At 32.5% G+C, this 16026-nt stretch overlaps 1 long non-coding RNA gene across 1 annotated transcript; it reads right to left on the reverse strand.

The window, feature by feature from the left end:
- Positions 1-4666: 4666 nt before the first annotated feature.
- On the reverse strand, positions 4667-13409 carry LOC134239366 (uncharacterized). The gene is made up of 5 exons (XR_009986211.1): positions 13162-13409; positions 12438-12564; positions 7639-7821; positions 5240-5275; positions 4667-4944 (listed from the first exon to the last, which is right to left on the reverse strand). It is a non-coding gene; the product is annotated as an uncharacterized LOC134239366 (long non-coding RNA).
- Positions 13410-16026: the final 2617 nt, after the last annotated feature.

Genomic DNA, 16026 nt, shown 5'->3' on the forward strand with positions numbered 1-16026 from the left:
TTTACAGATAATGGCAGTGTCATAGAAGTAGTCAAGAATTTTAATTATTTGGGGATTGTATTTTCTCGTACAGGCTCATTATGTAAAGCAAGAAAACACCTATGCGAACAAGCACAAAAGGCAATGTATGTTGTGATACATAAAATTAGGCAGTTTAATATCCCCTTCGAATGTCAATTGGATTTGTTTGATATTTAGTAATTTTACCAGCATTGTCATATGGCTGTGAAATATGGGGTTATGGAAATATTGATATTAATGAACGACTACATTTACGTTATTTAAAACATATATTGAATTTGAAAAGTAGCACTCCAAGAAATATGATTTATGGAGAAACTGGAAGGTTTCCATTACACATTAATATTTACTCAAGAATGATAAAATACTCAGTATTGGGCAAAACTTGTGAATGGAAAAGAAAATAAATTGTGTAGAATAGTATATGTGTATTTACGTAAACAGCATGATAAAGATGAAATTAAAAACTCATGGATTTCATTTGTATAAAAGATTTTTGATAGATGTGGTTTATCAAATATATGGTATGAGCGCGAACAATATTTTTATAATGTAGAATGGATAACTGCTACAGTCAAACAAAGATTAAAAGATCAATATATTCAAAAGTGGAATAGTGAAGTCCAAGAATCTTCAAAAAGTTTAAATTATAGAATTTTTAAAACCAATTTTGAGTGCGAAAAATATTTAACACATCATTTAAATTTAGAAAAACTTTTATTAAGTTTCCTTCCAATTGAAACAGGTAGATGGAATGGTACTCAAAGAAATGAAAGAGTTTCTAGTTTATGCAGTTGTAACCAGATAGGAGGTGAGTATCATTATATTTTAGAATGTAGTGCTTTAAACCAACTAAGGAAAGTTTATTTGAACCAAAAATTTTGCTCTAAACCAAATATTATTAAGTTTTGTGAAGTCATGTGCCAAATTGATGTTGATTCTTTGAAACAATTATGTACATTTATCTCTAAAATTAATAGCATTGTTATCACCTTCTGCTTGACCCACTGTATTATATGTATATATGTTTTATATGTTTTCATACTTTATGTACCATTTACATGGTTTTGAGTGAATAAATTGAATTGAATACGCGAGTTTCGAGATTGTATAACTCTCCTACGATAGAGGCGCAAAAAGTATCCATTCCAGCATGGAGGTGGGACAGGTTGTTTCTATATACAAACGTGCATAAATAAATGAACGATAATTACGGATTTTAAAATTTATTAAATGTTATAGAAATATATTAATGTTAAGCAGTGATGCATTTGATGATTTTATTAAGCTCAACTAAGCATATTTACTTTAAACATATATTGAGTAATTCAATCAGGATTGGGCAACAGGCAATGCCTATGTACACCCTCTCCTTGTATAATAATAACTAAGCATATTTACAAATCTACTTTAAATTATAGGTACTTGAAAACGGAAGAAACGTCATGTAGTCTTTATAAAGTAACCGATTTTCTTGATTGTATAAACATTTTCTAAAAAATTAGTGGGTTTTTTGAAGTTACAATACGGAAAAAATTCAATGTGTCATTTAGTTTGCCGACGTGCAATGATCAGATGCATGTGTACCGTATTTATTAGAGGTCCATATCTACGAGGGTTGATCCCAAAGTTCGTGGAATTTCTTTCTAAAATTTTATCGTGATTTGATAAAATCAATCAACAGGCATATTCATAATATATAGTCATAATGCAACAATATTGGAAAATTTCACAACTTTCCAATTACCAATAAGGTCACACGAGATTTCTGAAAATGGATAGTTGGGAAACCCGGGGGAGACTTCGACGTAACGTCGTTAGATATGTCACGTCACGTTATAGAAGCATCTCGCCCAAATGTCCAATTATAATAGGTAATTCTACAAAATGCTGCCTTTTCTCCAATTTTTTTTCTTAAGAAAAGCCTGGGTATCCTCTCGCACCAACTTATCTTCATTTTTTACTCATATTTCAAAATACTACCCATCTTTGCATATGATGTTCCAATTTCAGTAGCAATGTCGAGAACAGTATGGCAGCCGACAACGCCCATTAACGCTTTTAATTTGTCTAGGGAGATACGTACTGAAAAAGAGCCTCTAAAAAGTGACCACACCTTTTATCAACGTCCATGGAAGTTCTATTTTTCTTAAATTTCTTATGCCACTAGAAAACAAGTAACTAAATGCATTTTTCCCAAGCCTATGTCAATAATATACGCGTTTAAGATAGAGTGATCCCGGGATTTTCACAAAACGTGTGACTTGACCGAAATTTGACGTTATCTAACAACTTAAAGATGAACAATAAATCATCAACTTATAAATTAAATATCCAGTAAAATCGGTAAAACTCTCACACAAAGGTTTATAAAAGATCAAACAATCGTAATAATAACATAATTTTCGTTTTATATACCACATAGGGCGGTTTAATTCTTATTTCACGTATTAAGAATTAAAATGATAATAAACGCGTTAATGTCTCCCCCGCCTATCCAAACAACCGTTTCTATGGCAACTGCCATAAAGTTACTATCCAAGATATTTAAAATGTTTTTTAATTTAGAATATTCATCAAGTGTCTATAATTTCATTTGTAATTTTCAACCAATTCCACTGAAAAATAAATAGAATGTGAACAAATTCCACGAACTTTTGGATCAACCCTCGTATTACCTCGTCTGAAAAGTTTCACATCCCCTAACATTTTCTTTTTTTTGTTCGATTTTTTTTTTTTGCTTTAAAAAATGACGCCTTTACATTAATTCGGTTATTCTCAAGTTGTATAGTGCATCCTGACAATCATGTAGTTATGATAAACTAGTATATCGATGATGCAATATATCCAATATAAAATCTGTCCCACCTGTTTACGCGACAACGAAACTCCCCTCCTCACCGAAAGAGCGCACCAAGGGAGATAATCTCGAAACTTGCATATTGAATAAGACCCGATCGAATACAAGTATATTGATTGGCTAGCAAAATAATTAGCATTATATATTATGTAATATAATAAACAATTTGGAATGCGTGTTATTTCTTGAGAAAAAGACGTCGGGGATATTTACTTTCCTTTCACTGGCATCTGTCGTTACATATTTTTCTTATAAAGTTGACTTTTAAAATGAGGTATATTATTGACAAATAAGTTGATAACAAAGGGTATCAACAATTTTGCAGAGCATGGCATTAGTAGTAATTAATGTGGTAGAGATGAACATCATATGCATGTGATTGTTACGACGTCAATAAGAAAAACTGACGATGAAAAAGCTGAAATCATCTAGTATAATTTGTCATACATTTAGAAGTTAAATGTTCTATAGTTATCATTTATAGACAGTGAAACATCTAAATATTAAACAGATGTAGCAGACTCTGTGGTGTTTTTTTAAATTTCAAGTTCACTATCATATTTATCATATTTATCAAGTCGACATGATAGATTGATAATTGTATTTGTTGACAATCTCATTTAATCGACCGTAGAAATTGCGAAATGATGACTTTAAAGGGGACGGTCGTTATTCTTGTTTCATCAACTTGTTTGTCAATAATTAACCCCGTTTAAGAAAAAGTTCGTTCAAGGTAGCTTTTGCTTATAGAATCAAACCCCATTTGCAGATGGTAAGGGTGTATTGATTCATAAATGAGGAAAGTTGACGATTGAAAATTTGAAGTTAAAGCAAGATTTTGAAAAATTTCTGCTTCATATAAATATAAAAATAGGTTGGCTAATTGGTACTTCTAACACTGAATTAACGATACATATTTTAGATTCTCTAGAGAATTCGACTTTCGATTTAAATTGTCATTAAGGGGGCCGACTCGAGTTTCCATTGCGCAACACTTCACGCACTATAGTAAAATGAAGCGCATTTACTGTTTTATAGCAACTTTTTTCACTTACGAGCGTAATTAACAAATTTAACAATATTGAGAAATTACAGGTTGAAAAATTCAATTACAATTTTTATGACCGATTTTTAAAAGGATATTTTAACTGATAGGTAGATTGACGTCGTAAAACTAGACAGTATAGAATTTTGTGTTTCTTACATATAATGTATAATATAGTATTACTCATCATAAATTATAATCTGAGCAAAAAGTCTATTGTAGTTTTCGTATAATTTGCTTTAAATTGCGAAACATCGGGAGTTTCCTTTATAGTAGATGTACCTGTATTTTGAGACGGTCCTTTTAAATACCTGGATGGTAGATTTTTCTCAAACTTGGCATGTACATTGAAGTCAATGTAAGTAAGATATTTTAAAAAATTAAGAGTTTCGCTATCGAGTTTTCGCACAATAAAACCCCAGTCGGCTTCCTTACATTGCTAATCTAACAGCTTCTTAGAAGTAATCTATATGACAATTGAGTGACTTTAGCTTTTTCATCATCAAATTCCCCAATGTATAGAAAAAAATATTTCACATTTATCTAAATATGGAGTTTTCCACCCAGGTGATTCGGTAGGACGAGCTTACTTTCTGAGTATTAACGATTTTTAAAAGAAGGCAGGATATTTACAAGTAAATTAATATTACAGAGCTTTTAATATTCTAGTTTGAGGGCAGGGTTTTGTAAACTCTCTGATTGTAAAAAGAAAGCATGACATTTTCATTAGAAGCATCTGTTTTTATTTGATTCCCAAACAAACACAAATCATTCTTTCTTAGAATCAAACAATCTATGCTGGAAATGACTTAAATCAGTTTCTTCGACATCGTCTATTGCAGGTTGTGACGGTATTCTCGCAGGTAGCGGTGCATTCCCGTCTCCTCTTACTAGAACTCAATTTTTCACATTTTTTCTGACAGTTTCGGCGAGCGATATTGCAGCGATTTGTACAATTATCAGAAACCGCTGTTGATACGATCATTCCAATGACCAGCAGACAAACCAATAGTTTGATCTTAAAGGTATAGAAGAAAGTAAGTCAGATAATATTTTATACATTTCTTGTGTCAGATGGAGAAACCATATGAAAGCTCATTTAATTAAATGTGAATGCAGTTAAATGAACAATCTTATTCTAACAGTTAAATGTACATTAGTCATACATGTAATTCGATGGTAAGGATTTTTAATTCAACTGCAATAGGATGTCAATTTACTGATAAGAAAAACCCGTATCTCCTTTGAAAGGTATAAATTGCAACGAAGGGAACCAAAAATCTATTTTACTGAAAATTTTTATTTTTACTTACGTTCATTATGCACTTGGTAAACGATTCAGACAATATCTGTGATAGATAAAAGATAATACCATAATAAAAAGAATCTACCGATAGGTTCTAATTTAATGATCATTGGTTAGGATCTCAAGAACTTATTGATAAAGTTCTGAAACTTGCTAGAATTTTAACATCTCTGTGAAACGTGAAATACATACCGATATGCGTCGTTGGAAGGAACTGTATTCTGTTCAGAAAGGTGGGACTTTTATATTATACATAGATGAATTATCAGCAAACTTTGAATAGTTATCTGTCACCAATGTTAAATTTGTAACATTTCTCTTGCATCATCTGGTACTTGACTTTAGGGGTGTGGCTCAGAGAACGTTAGCATAATCATAGCTGCCATTATTCATTATATGGTATGACACAACACTGCAACACTGCATTTTTATCAAGAACTGTTACTTATTTTAGTATCAGAAGCGAAATCATTGCTTTACTCTGAAGTGGACAGACTGTATTTTGCAACTAAAAACAATGTCATGAACAATTATTTATTCATCATTTATTTAAGACAGAATATCAGGGTGTTTGATATGCATTTCTATGAACTGTTAATGATTTTGTTGTTGTTGATTTGAATGTTTTTATAAAAAATAGGGATGGCAATTTGTAACCGGTTGTGATTTTTCTGGCATTGAAAATTAAATAAGCTAAAAAAATATGTTAATGTCTCTAACTTTTGCTGACTGTAAGCAGATAGGTCAAAGTTGCCTTAAATATTCAGAAAAGAACATCAAAAGTGGAGGTATATGATGTAAATTATTAGGTATTACAAAAAAGTGTCAATTTTATGTTAAAATTGGCTCAGTTTTTTTTTATTTAAAATATATTCATTCATAGATATGGATTGAACAGCAGGCATAACTGCCTATGACCGTTCTCTCCAGTTTTTTTTTTCTAGACTTTCAGAATATATTTACTATTTTTGTCAAATTTCATTGAAAGAGTTCATAAGAAATAATTAAATAGATATTTCAGAACCAGTATACAACATTTCACTACAAAAAACAGCTGTCTGTTCAACCAGCATATTAAAATAGGAATCTAAAATTAACAGTACTATATATAGTAGTTCAAATTCAACCGCCGTCTTTTCATGGAATGCAGGATATGGAGATAGCGAATAGTATTCAATATCAAAGTCCATTAAACAATACAAAACAGGAGCAGAGCAAATGCGGACCTCCAAATCATCAACGGTGGGATCAGTTACCATGGAGGAGTGAGCATCCCCTGCCGACCGATCCAGCCGCCGTGTGCTCCTTGTCATGATCGGGAAATAACGGAAAAATCTATTCAATTTGCATTGTAGAATCTAGATTTAATGCTAGAACTTAAAACTGATGCAGAATTTTAGAAATAACTGTCCAGACCAAAATTTGCTCAGAAGCTCATGATCGAACCTCCTTAAACTACAATGTGTCAACAAGGCATTGACTCCATTAAGTTTAGTTTTCTCCATAAAGTTTACTTATATTTAATCCCAGACAGGTTGGGTATAGTATTTCAATATAGTTGAGTTGACGACTATGTCATGTTTTTCTCGACAATTTTTAAGCATCTGAAAAAATTTTTTTAAAAGGGCAAACATTTAGGGAAGCCGGCTATTTCAACTGAAAACAGAATACATCTTTGTTGAGAAGTATGCCAGACGATGTGTTTAATATGAAAGAAAAGACAATATCTAAATGAGCCAGATTTTTACTGTAAAAACCTCTGTTGAATCACTAGTATTTAAGAGCAATTCTAGGACCGATTTAACTGTTGAGTAAAATACTTTGGAACAAAATGTATTGTTGTGTCCAAAAACTATCTAAAATTCAAAGTTACTAGGTTAATTTAGCCCACACTCTGAAGTTAATGACCAGATAATGCAAGAGAGATGTTACAAAATTGACGACAATGATGGCAGATCATAATTTAATGTTTGTCAATAACTCATAAATGGAAAGTATATAAGTCCAACCTTTCTAACAGAATGTAAATCTTCGAACAACATCAAGAGGTATGTATTTTCATATGTTTACTGTAATGTTAAGCTTCTTGTATGCTTTCTGTCAAAAAAGTGTTCATTTCATGAAAAAAATGTTATATTTTCCGCAGATTAGAGGCATTGTCCCTTATTGAGAGCAAAATGAACGTAAGTAAAAGAAGTTTTGTGAAGGTAAATTTTACGATCACTTCTATAAATTGTGCTATCCAAAATAAACACTTTATGAACATATGTCAAATGTTCACGAACGTTCAGGAAATCTCAATTTTCCTTTCTCAAATGTATTTGAAACATTTCATTAACAGTATTTTAATTTCATCATCTGCTCTTGATTTGGTTTTTCCACTAAACATCAGAAATGACTGCTTACCAATTTTCAGATCAAATTATTGGTTTCTCTGCTGGTCGTTGGAATGATCGTGTCAACAGCGGTGGCTGATATTTGCACTGTTCGCTGCAGCACCGCTCGCCGAGGCTGTGAGGAAAGTTGTAAGAAACTGAAGGCCAGGAGGAGACGGGACTGCGTCGCTAACTGCGGGAATACCTTCAATATCTGCAATGGACGATGTAGAAGAGACTAACTCACTTCCTGGATTGGTCGTGAAATTCCAAGGAAATTAATCTGATTCATGATCGAAATCAAATTAAAATAATTGTTTCAAACACGTTTTCTTGTTCTCTTTTTGTTTCGAAAATATCATCACATTGATGGATTCCAAAAACAGATAAGTCTCCTAATTACAATTAAATTTTACCTATATATATGATACTGTGAGTGTCTAAATATATACTCAGTTTAATCACAAGAACTAATTTTGGAGGTTGTTATTGAAATATATAGGTGTGTAAAGCTCTTTTCTTAAAAATACCTGTTATCTGTTATCAACTGTATGAAATTCATCCTTAGTACAATAAAATGATTGAGCTTAACATTGAGGTCAATCGCAACTTCTCGGGCCTTTCCAACAAGCAGAAAAACAACCTCGAATGTCACGACATCCCCCCTTTTCACAATCTTTGAAATAAATGTTGGAAGACCTCTTATCTGTGGAGTACGCGGTTTAACTTAATTGAATGTAAAGATATTACCTAAAATATATCGTGCCGTTTAAAAAAATCATACAACACATTATCTTCTAAAACTGCAAAAACTGTGGAAAAACCACTGACCAAAATTAAACATGATAAAGGAACCATAGTTTTAACAACCTGGACCATATCTTTCATCAACCTTATACTGATTCACTCAACATTTCAGTTGATTATAATTTAAACTCAGATGAGGAAGGACATGAATAGTAGATGAGTGAAAATGAGAAGGGTTGTGTCTGTAAGAATTTTTATTTGCAGATGAGCGAAAATTACAAGTGTTGAGTCTGTAAGATTTTGTGAGTAAAGTCAAGAAATTTTTATGAAATTGCATTTTTCAAATGGTTTCAATGTGAGTCATTTGGAACCTGGGTTCATCTCCAGGACTGTTCACCTGTTTGTGCTGTCAGGAAGAACACATCATTTTTAAATTGTCCATGCTGTGAATAAATGACATCTACAATAAAATGTAATTGCAATTAAATAACGTTTGTGCGCATGGAGAGAAATTGTACTCACTGAAACATCTTTTTTCCAAGCATTATCATCATCTGGTATTGCATGTTAATACAATAAATATTAATTATGTGTACATGATTAAATATATTTCATATATTTTTACGATATAATACTTTTCATTTTGATTATTGCCCTAGCTGTTCACCTTATGTAGTAAAGAACTTTATCGACGAATCAAACTATCGGAAACATATGACGCTCCTTTTGATTGGTCAATTACGGTATCCATTTTACTGTTAGCTAGAAAATGCATATGATGTCGACTTTATGCCAATTTTTTGTCAGTGATTTTTAATGAAAAGCCCAAGGTTCAAAATTAAAAGAGTCTGAAAATCTTTGACTGAACTTGAAAAAAATTAGGACCGCGGTTATTGTTAGACTATCGGAAACCCATGACGCCAGGATACTATAGAAGGGAATTTTAATCCGTCTATTCTGTTTTTGATGAAATAGGAAGATGTATAAATTTTTAACATCCGGATTATGTAAAGGTTACAGACTTCTAATTTTACCCCTATTTCATTGACCACGCAAGTAGTACCAGTTCAAAACTAGAGTTTTTTTCTTAAAAATTCTTTGGGATGTTTATGGAGTGGAATGGTGTTATTTTTGGGCATAGGTGGAAAGGAGAGGGGTTGAAAGAAAATAGAAAATTGATAATAATGGGAAATTTTGCACTGAAACGCGTAGTAGGAAGGGTGTTAAGAGGCCCATATTTACCGTTTCCCCGAAGAGAAAATGAAAAAACAAGGTAGGGGTTATTTGCGATGCCATAGCAGAATCTGCATGCTATGAATTTTCCCGAGAGCCTGAAAATTATTTTGGACTTTAATTCTTCTTACTCTGTGCCAGTTTTCAGGTAATTTGAGACGGTGGGATTTTTAAAAATCAATTTTTACATTATAAATGAATGTATAGCAAAATAATTGATAGTCTGTGTCATATGTCCTAAGAACTTTCGAAGTTGTTTTTTCCGACCTCTGAAGGAAAGACCCGAGTCGATGTGATTGCATTAAGGTGAGATGCTAAGATATCAATTTCTTAAAAGTTTTATTTTAGCAATCAAAGATCAGAGGTTCCTTAACGATGTTGAAACACAAAACATTCTATTAACATTTACTATAAAAGTTGTACACCTCGTTTTTGGGAGCCAAATTTTATAATTTGATAAGGATCAGGCTAATAGTCGTCACAAGAGGGTGCTTAGAAACTATAACCCGGAAATTAAAGACCCGTTCATTTATACAATTGTAATAAACCCAAATACCACAACTCCGTAAATATTTAGATCACATATATTTCTTTATTTACATAAATACACATAAGTACATGCAGCCAACAATAAGTGTCCCTAGTGTTACTTAGAAGCTGCAATGAGATAATAACTTACAAAAATTTCAGGTTTCTAGAATTATAACGCCAACGTCTTGATAAGAATTATACAGTCAATACAAATTGATGATTCTTAAGTGAGATCTATCAGATCACATACGAATAGTTGTCAGTTGTAAGAATTGTAACATTTGATTGATGGATGGATTGATTGTGTATTATTGAGCGTCCCACTCGAGAATTTTTCACTCATATGGAGACGTCACCGTTTGCCGGTGAAGGGGTTCAAATTTAGACCTATACTCGGCACTCACGGCCATTTAGCAGTGAGGGTTCTTTATCGTGCCAACGCCTACTGTGACACTGGGCCTACGTTTTTAAAATCATATCCGAAAGACCCGTGACTTTCACTTCTAGTGCCGAGCGCTTGGCGAAGGAACAGTCACTACCTGTGTTTACGCCTTAGGTTTGACGCGTCGCCGGGAACGAGAATCGAACTCGGGCCTCCCGCGATCACGAAGCGAACGCTCTACCATTAGGCTACCATGACCGGTTTGTAGCATTAGATAATTCTTACATTTAAATTTAAAGCATACATCATTTTACCTCAGCACAAAACACTGGCTTCAAATATACTTTGTAGAAGATGACAACAGGATTGTTTTGCAGGTTTCGATATAATTGTGGGGAAAAAAATTAACTCAGTGAAAATGTATTAGTAACACGAAGAATATTTTCCTAACACAAAGGACATAAAAGTAGCACAAAAGTTATTTTATTCAAATATTAATAAGAAATGATAAATTTGTTCCCATTACCTCTCAAAAAGCACTACAATGATATTACCCTGTAAATGTTAATGAAAGTGTATGATTTTATATATAAAATGACTTGTGATTTCATATATTTTAATATATTGAGTCTAAATAGTAACATCAAGGATAAAACAATAACAATGAAATATATGGAGATAACGAACAGTATTCAAGATCAAAAGTCCATAAAACAACACAAAATAGGAGCAGAGCAAACACGGATCTCCAAAACATCAGAGGTGGGATCAGGTGGAGGAGTGAACATTCCCTGCCGACCGGTCACACCCGTCGTATGCTCCTTGTCATGATCGGGAAATAACGGAAAATTTTATTCAATTTGCATTGTAGAATCCAGGTTTAATATTAGAACTCAAAAATGATGCAGGAGTTTAGAAATAAAGGTCCAGACCAAAATCTGCTCAGATGTTCAGATCGAATTTCCTTAAACTACAATTTGTCAACAAGACATTGACTCTATAATGTTTAGTTGTATTTTATCCCCTATAGGTCGGGTATAGTATTTCAATATAGTTGAGTTGAATACTGTGTCACGTATTTAAGGCATCTGAAATTTTTTTTAAAAGGGCAAACATTTAGGAAAACGGCTATTTCAACTCCAAAAACAATACATCTTTGTTGAGAAGTATGCCAGACAATGTGTTTAATATGAAAGAGGAGACACATTATCAAAATGACTAGGGTTTTCCTGTAAAAACCTCTGTTGAACAACTTGTGAGCAATTCTAGGACCGATTTAACTGTTGAGTAAAATACAACTTTAGAAAGAAATGTATTGTTGTGTCCAAAAACTATGTAAAACTCAAAGTTACTAGTATTATGTTAACTTAGCCCACAACTCTGAAGTTAATGACCAGATAATGCAAGAGAGATGTTACAAAATTAACGATGATGATGGCAGATCATAATTTAATGTTTGTTAATAACTCATAAATAGAAAGTATAAAAGCCCAATCTTTCTAACAGAGTTTAAATCTTCCAACGTCAAAAGGTACTTTTTTTCATATATTTAGTGTAATGTTAAGCTTCTTGTATGCTATCTGTCAGAAAATGTTCATTTCATGAAAAAAATATTATATTTTCCGCAGATTAGAGGCATTGTCCCTTATTGAGAGCAAAATGAACGTAAGTAAAAGAAGTTTTGTGAAGGGAAATTTTACGATTACCTCTACTTTAAACATATTTTTATTGAGTATAATTCAATCCTCTATAGACTGTGCTATCCAAACAAACACTTTATGAACATATATCACATGTTCACGAACGGACAGGAAATCTCGGTTTTTATCTGAAGAATGTATCTTTTCTCAAACGTATTTGAAACATTTCAATTTACAGTATTTCATGACCTGAACTTGATTTGGTTGCTTCATTATACATTAAAAATGGCTGCTTACCAATTTTCAGATCAAACTATTGGTTTTCCTGCTGGTCGTTGGAATGATGGTGTCAACAGCGGTGGCTGATGTTTGCACTGTTCGCTGCAGCACCGTTCGCCGAGGCTGTGAGGACAGTTGTAAGAAACTGAAAGCCAGGAGGAGACAGGATGTTATAAAAATAACGACATTGGTGACAGATTGCAATTCAAAGTTTGCTGATAATTCATCTATGTATAGTATAAAAGTCCCACCTTTGTGAACAGTATACAGTTCCTTCCAGCAACGCATATAGGTATGTATTTCACCTTTTACTGAGATTTAAAATTCTAACAAGTTTCAGAACTTTATCAATAAGTTCTTGAGATCCTAACCAATCATTATCTAATAATTAGATTAGAACCTAGATTCTTTTTATTATGGTATTATTTTTATCTATCACAGATCTTGTCTGAATTGTTTACCAAGTGCAAAATGAACGTAAGTAAAGAAAAATCCCAATATATTAGGAATATATATCTTAGTGTATTGAGTTGCAATTTATGCTTTCTAAAGGAGATATGTTTTTAGGTAAATTGACATCATATTAAACCAAAAATAAAATTATTAATTATATACATTTAACCGTTAGAATAAGAAGATATTTATTTTACTGTATTCAAATTTAATAAGATAAGTTTCATTTGGTTTCCCCATCAAACATCAGAATTATCATCAAAGATTATCAACTAACTATCTTTCTTACTTGTAAGATCAAACTATTAGTTTCCCTGCTGGTCATTGGAATAATCGTGTCAACAGCGGTGGCTGATATTTGCACTGTTCGCTGCAGTACCACTCGCCGAGACTGTGAGGAAAGTTGTAAGAAACTGAATTCCAGGAGGAGACGGGACTGCGTCGCTAACTGCGGGAATACCTTCAATGTCTGCAATAGACGATGTCGAAGAGACTAACTCACTCCGTGGATTGGTCGTGAAATCCGAGGAAATTGATCTGATTCATGATCGAAATCAAATTAAAGAATTTTATCAAACACTTATTTCTTGTTTTCTTTTTACATTCAAAATGAATGCATATTGTTTTTATTGATTCTGAAAACAGATAAATCTTATATTATACGTATGAAACAAAAAGAGGTAACGAACAATCTTTAAGATCAAAGTACATAAAACAAAACCCAGTAGGCATACAACGTTGTTTAAACGTTGAATATTAACTGAAGTTGGGTTTAGACGTTGATATTGATTCAATGTTGACTTTTCAACGTTGAAAATATAACGTTGATTCAACATTGAATTCAAATTGAGTTGAATTGACATTGATTCAACGTCGGTCTTTGCCGAGGGGTCCAATCCTATTTTTCGTTGATAGATAATTCGGACTATAATAGTGTCGGACTATAACACTGTCGTACCATAACGGGGTCGGACTTGATAAAGTCGCACTACCGTATTTCATTTCTAACTATTATAACCAACAAGGATGGTAAATTTATTAATGATAAATATGAATTCAGTACGAATTTGCCAAAGTACGAATTAAGAGCACATTGAAGACTATAGACTAGTTAATTGATCTTCATAGTTTGAGAGTATGACAACTTGTGTATGCTAATTGTTAGGATATATAGCTAACTGGGTCAAGGATTCCGTAAAAAAAGGGAGGGGTGATCACTTGAACATGTTGAAAGGTGAAGTCTACCCTCTCCATCTACCATTTGTCAAGCTTTTTGGAAAAGGAGGGGGGTGGGGGGGGGGGCGGGGGTAAGAAATTCCCTACTGTTTTAGCGTATCCATTTCTTTGTTGTTTTTTTTATTTTATGAGTAAATAAATTATAGGTTTTAAAGTAATTTCCCCTTTTTTCATGTCTTGAATTTGAGTTTGTTTAACAGTTGTAAATAATTGTTTTACGAAATGTAAATAAAACTGCTGCACAAGTTTGGGTTGAGAAATTCATGTGTTATACTTTTTCTTTGATTGAACACACACTTTTAGCATTTTTTTTTTCCTTTAGTTTCCTGTTCCACTTTCAATTTGCTTCATTTTATTATGTGTTTTTTGTACAGTAGGCATGGCCCATAAAGAAAGGGAACAAATTTGCAGAAATAGCTAGATTTAGTCTATAAGATAATGAAACTTAAATCCATTGCTTTAAACTCTCATATTTACAATAAGATGCACTTTACAAAAACAGCCAAGGTCTGAGAAAAGCAAAGAATTGCAAATGCACAAAAACAGTTTATTTGCCATTTCGTAATTATTAGTAGTCTTGTTGTTTAAATTCTTATCCACGGAGGCAGGTCAATTTCTGGAGTAGTCTAGAAATAACATTTTTGCAAAAAAATCGAAAGGTTTATGAGAGGATGGAATCAGAATCAGGAATCCACTATATTAAATATCTTCATGAGAGCGTAAAAACCCACATGCCATGAAGAGTAAAGGAGTGAATAAACATATAGTTAAAATTTTGTCACACCAACAATATTCGGCAGATGTGTCACCCTTTGACTTGTTTTATTTTCAAACTTGAAAAACACCTTTCAGAAGGAAAAAACAAGTCAAGGAAATCATTGGATCTTCCATATTCTAGTATACGAAAGACCATACTCAAAAACATGTTCTAAAAACAATCAGAAATTGGATAAAAATGTTACGAACATGTGTTTTAATTAATAGAGAGTACTTAAGTGGAATCATTTAGACTAAATACACGTTATTGAAAAGCGCTTTTTGTTTCTTTCCGAGCGACCAGGACATTATTTTTTAAACAGATCTCGTAGTTGTGCTGCCAAAGAGAATTGCAAAAATACTAAAAATGTGACGGTTATCGGTGTTTTTTATCGATGTTTATAAGTATAATTTAATTTAAATTTTCATGATATTTAATACAAAAACTACATCAGAGACCAAGCCTTGTTTCATATTATACCCCATCTGTCACGAACTGGTAACTTTTTGTTTTAAGTTTATCTCTTATGAAAATGAATTTGAAATTCTGATTCTACAAAAATACTATGAGTTTGATCTTCAAAAGAATCTGGGAGTTCCTCATTGACAATTTCGACTAATCTTATGAGACCAGATGTTCCAACAAACCGTTGAACGTCTAAGCACTTACTGAGCTCCCTTATTAGAAGACCTTTCATTCACATTCCTATGGAGCAGAATGTTTTTAAATATGAAGAAGAAATCAATAGTGATAAACAACTAAAATTAGACGGTATCTCCAAAAATCTGCATATTTTCAAATTGCTCATAAATGGAAAGTTTTACGCACCTAAAATAAAAACATTACCGTGGTACTATTTGTGTCAACATACTTCCCATAAGAATTGTTTCTATGAAATGATTTGTTTAATCCCTACAACTCAAGCGAATCGTAAAAGAATACATTAGTATAACCTTTGCTTTAAATTTTAATAAAGAGGGATCGAGACTTTTTTCAAACTCGTTCATTCTTGGCGGACACAAACTAATCAATTGATCATTTTGCTCCTAAAAAGAGATTTATAAGCTCATAAGACATCTAGATTTAATTGCCTTCAAAATAAATAAGAGTGTTTTTGGTTTGGAGTTCTCCGTCAAAGGACTTTCCGAAGTTTTCCATCAA

Source organism: Saccostrea cucullata, unplaced genomic scaffold (genome assembly GCF_032062105.1).
Source record: "Saccostrea cucullata isolate Sc308-1 unplaced genomic scaffold, CSIRO_AGI_Scuc_v1 ctg135, whole genome shotgun sequence".
Lineage (NCBI taxonomy): Eukaryota > Metazoa > Mollusca > Bivalvia > Ostreida > Ostreidae > Saccostrea > Saccostrea cuccullata.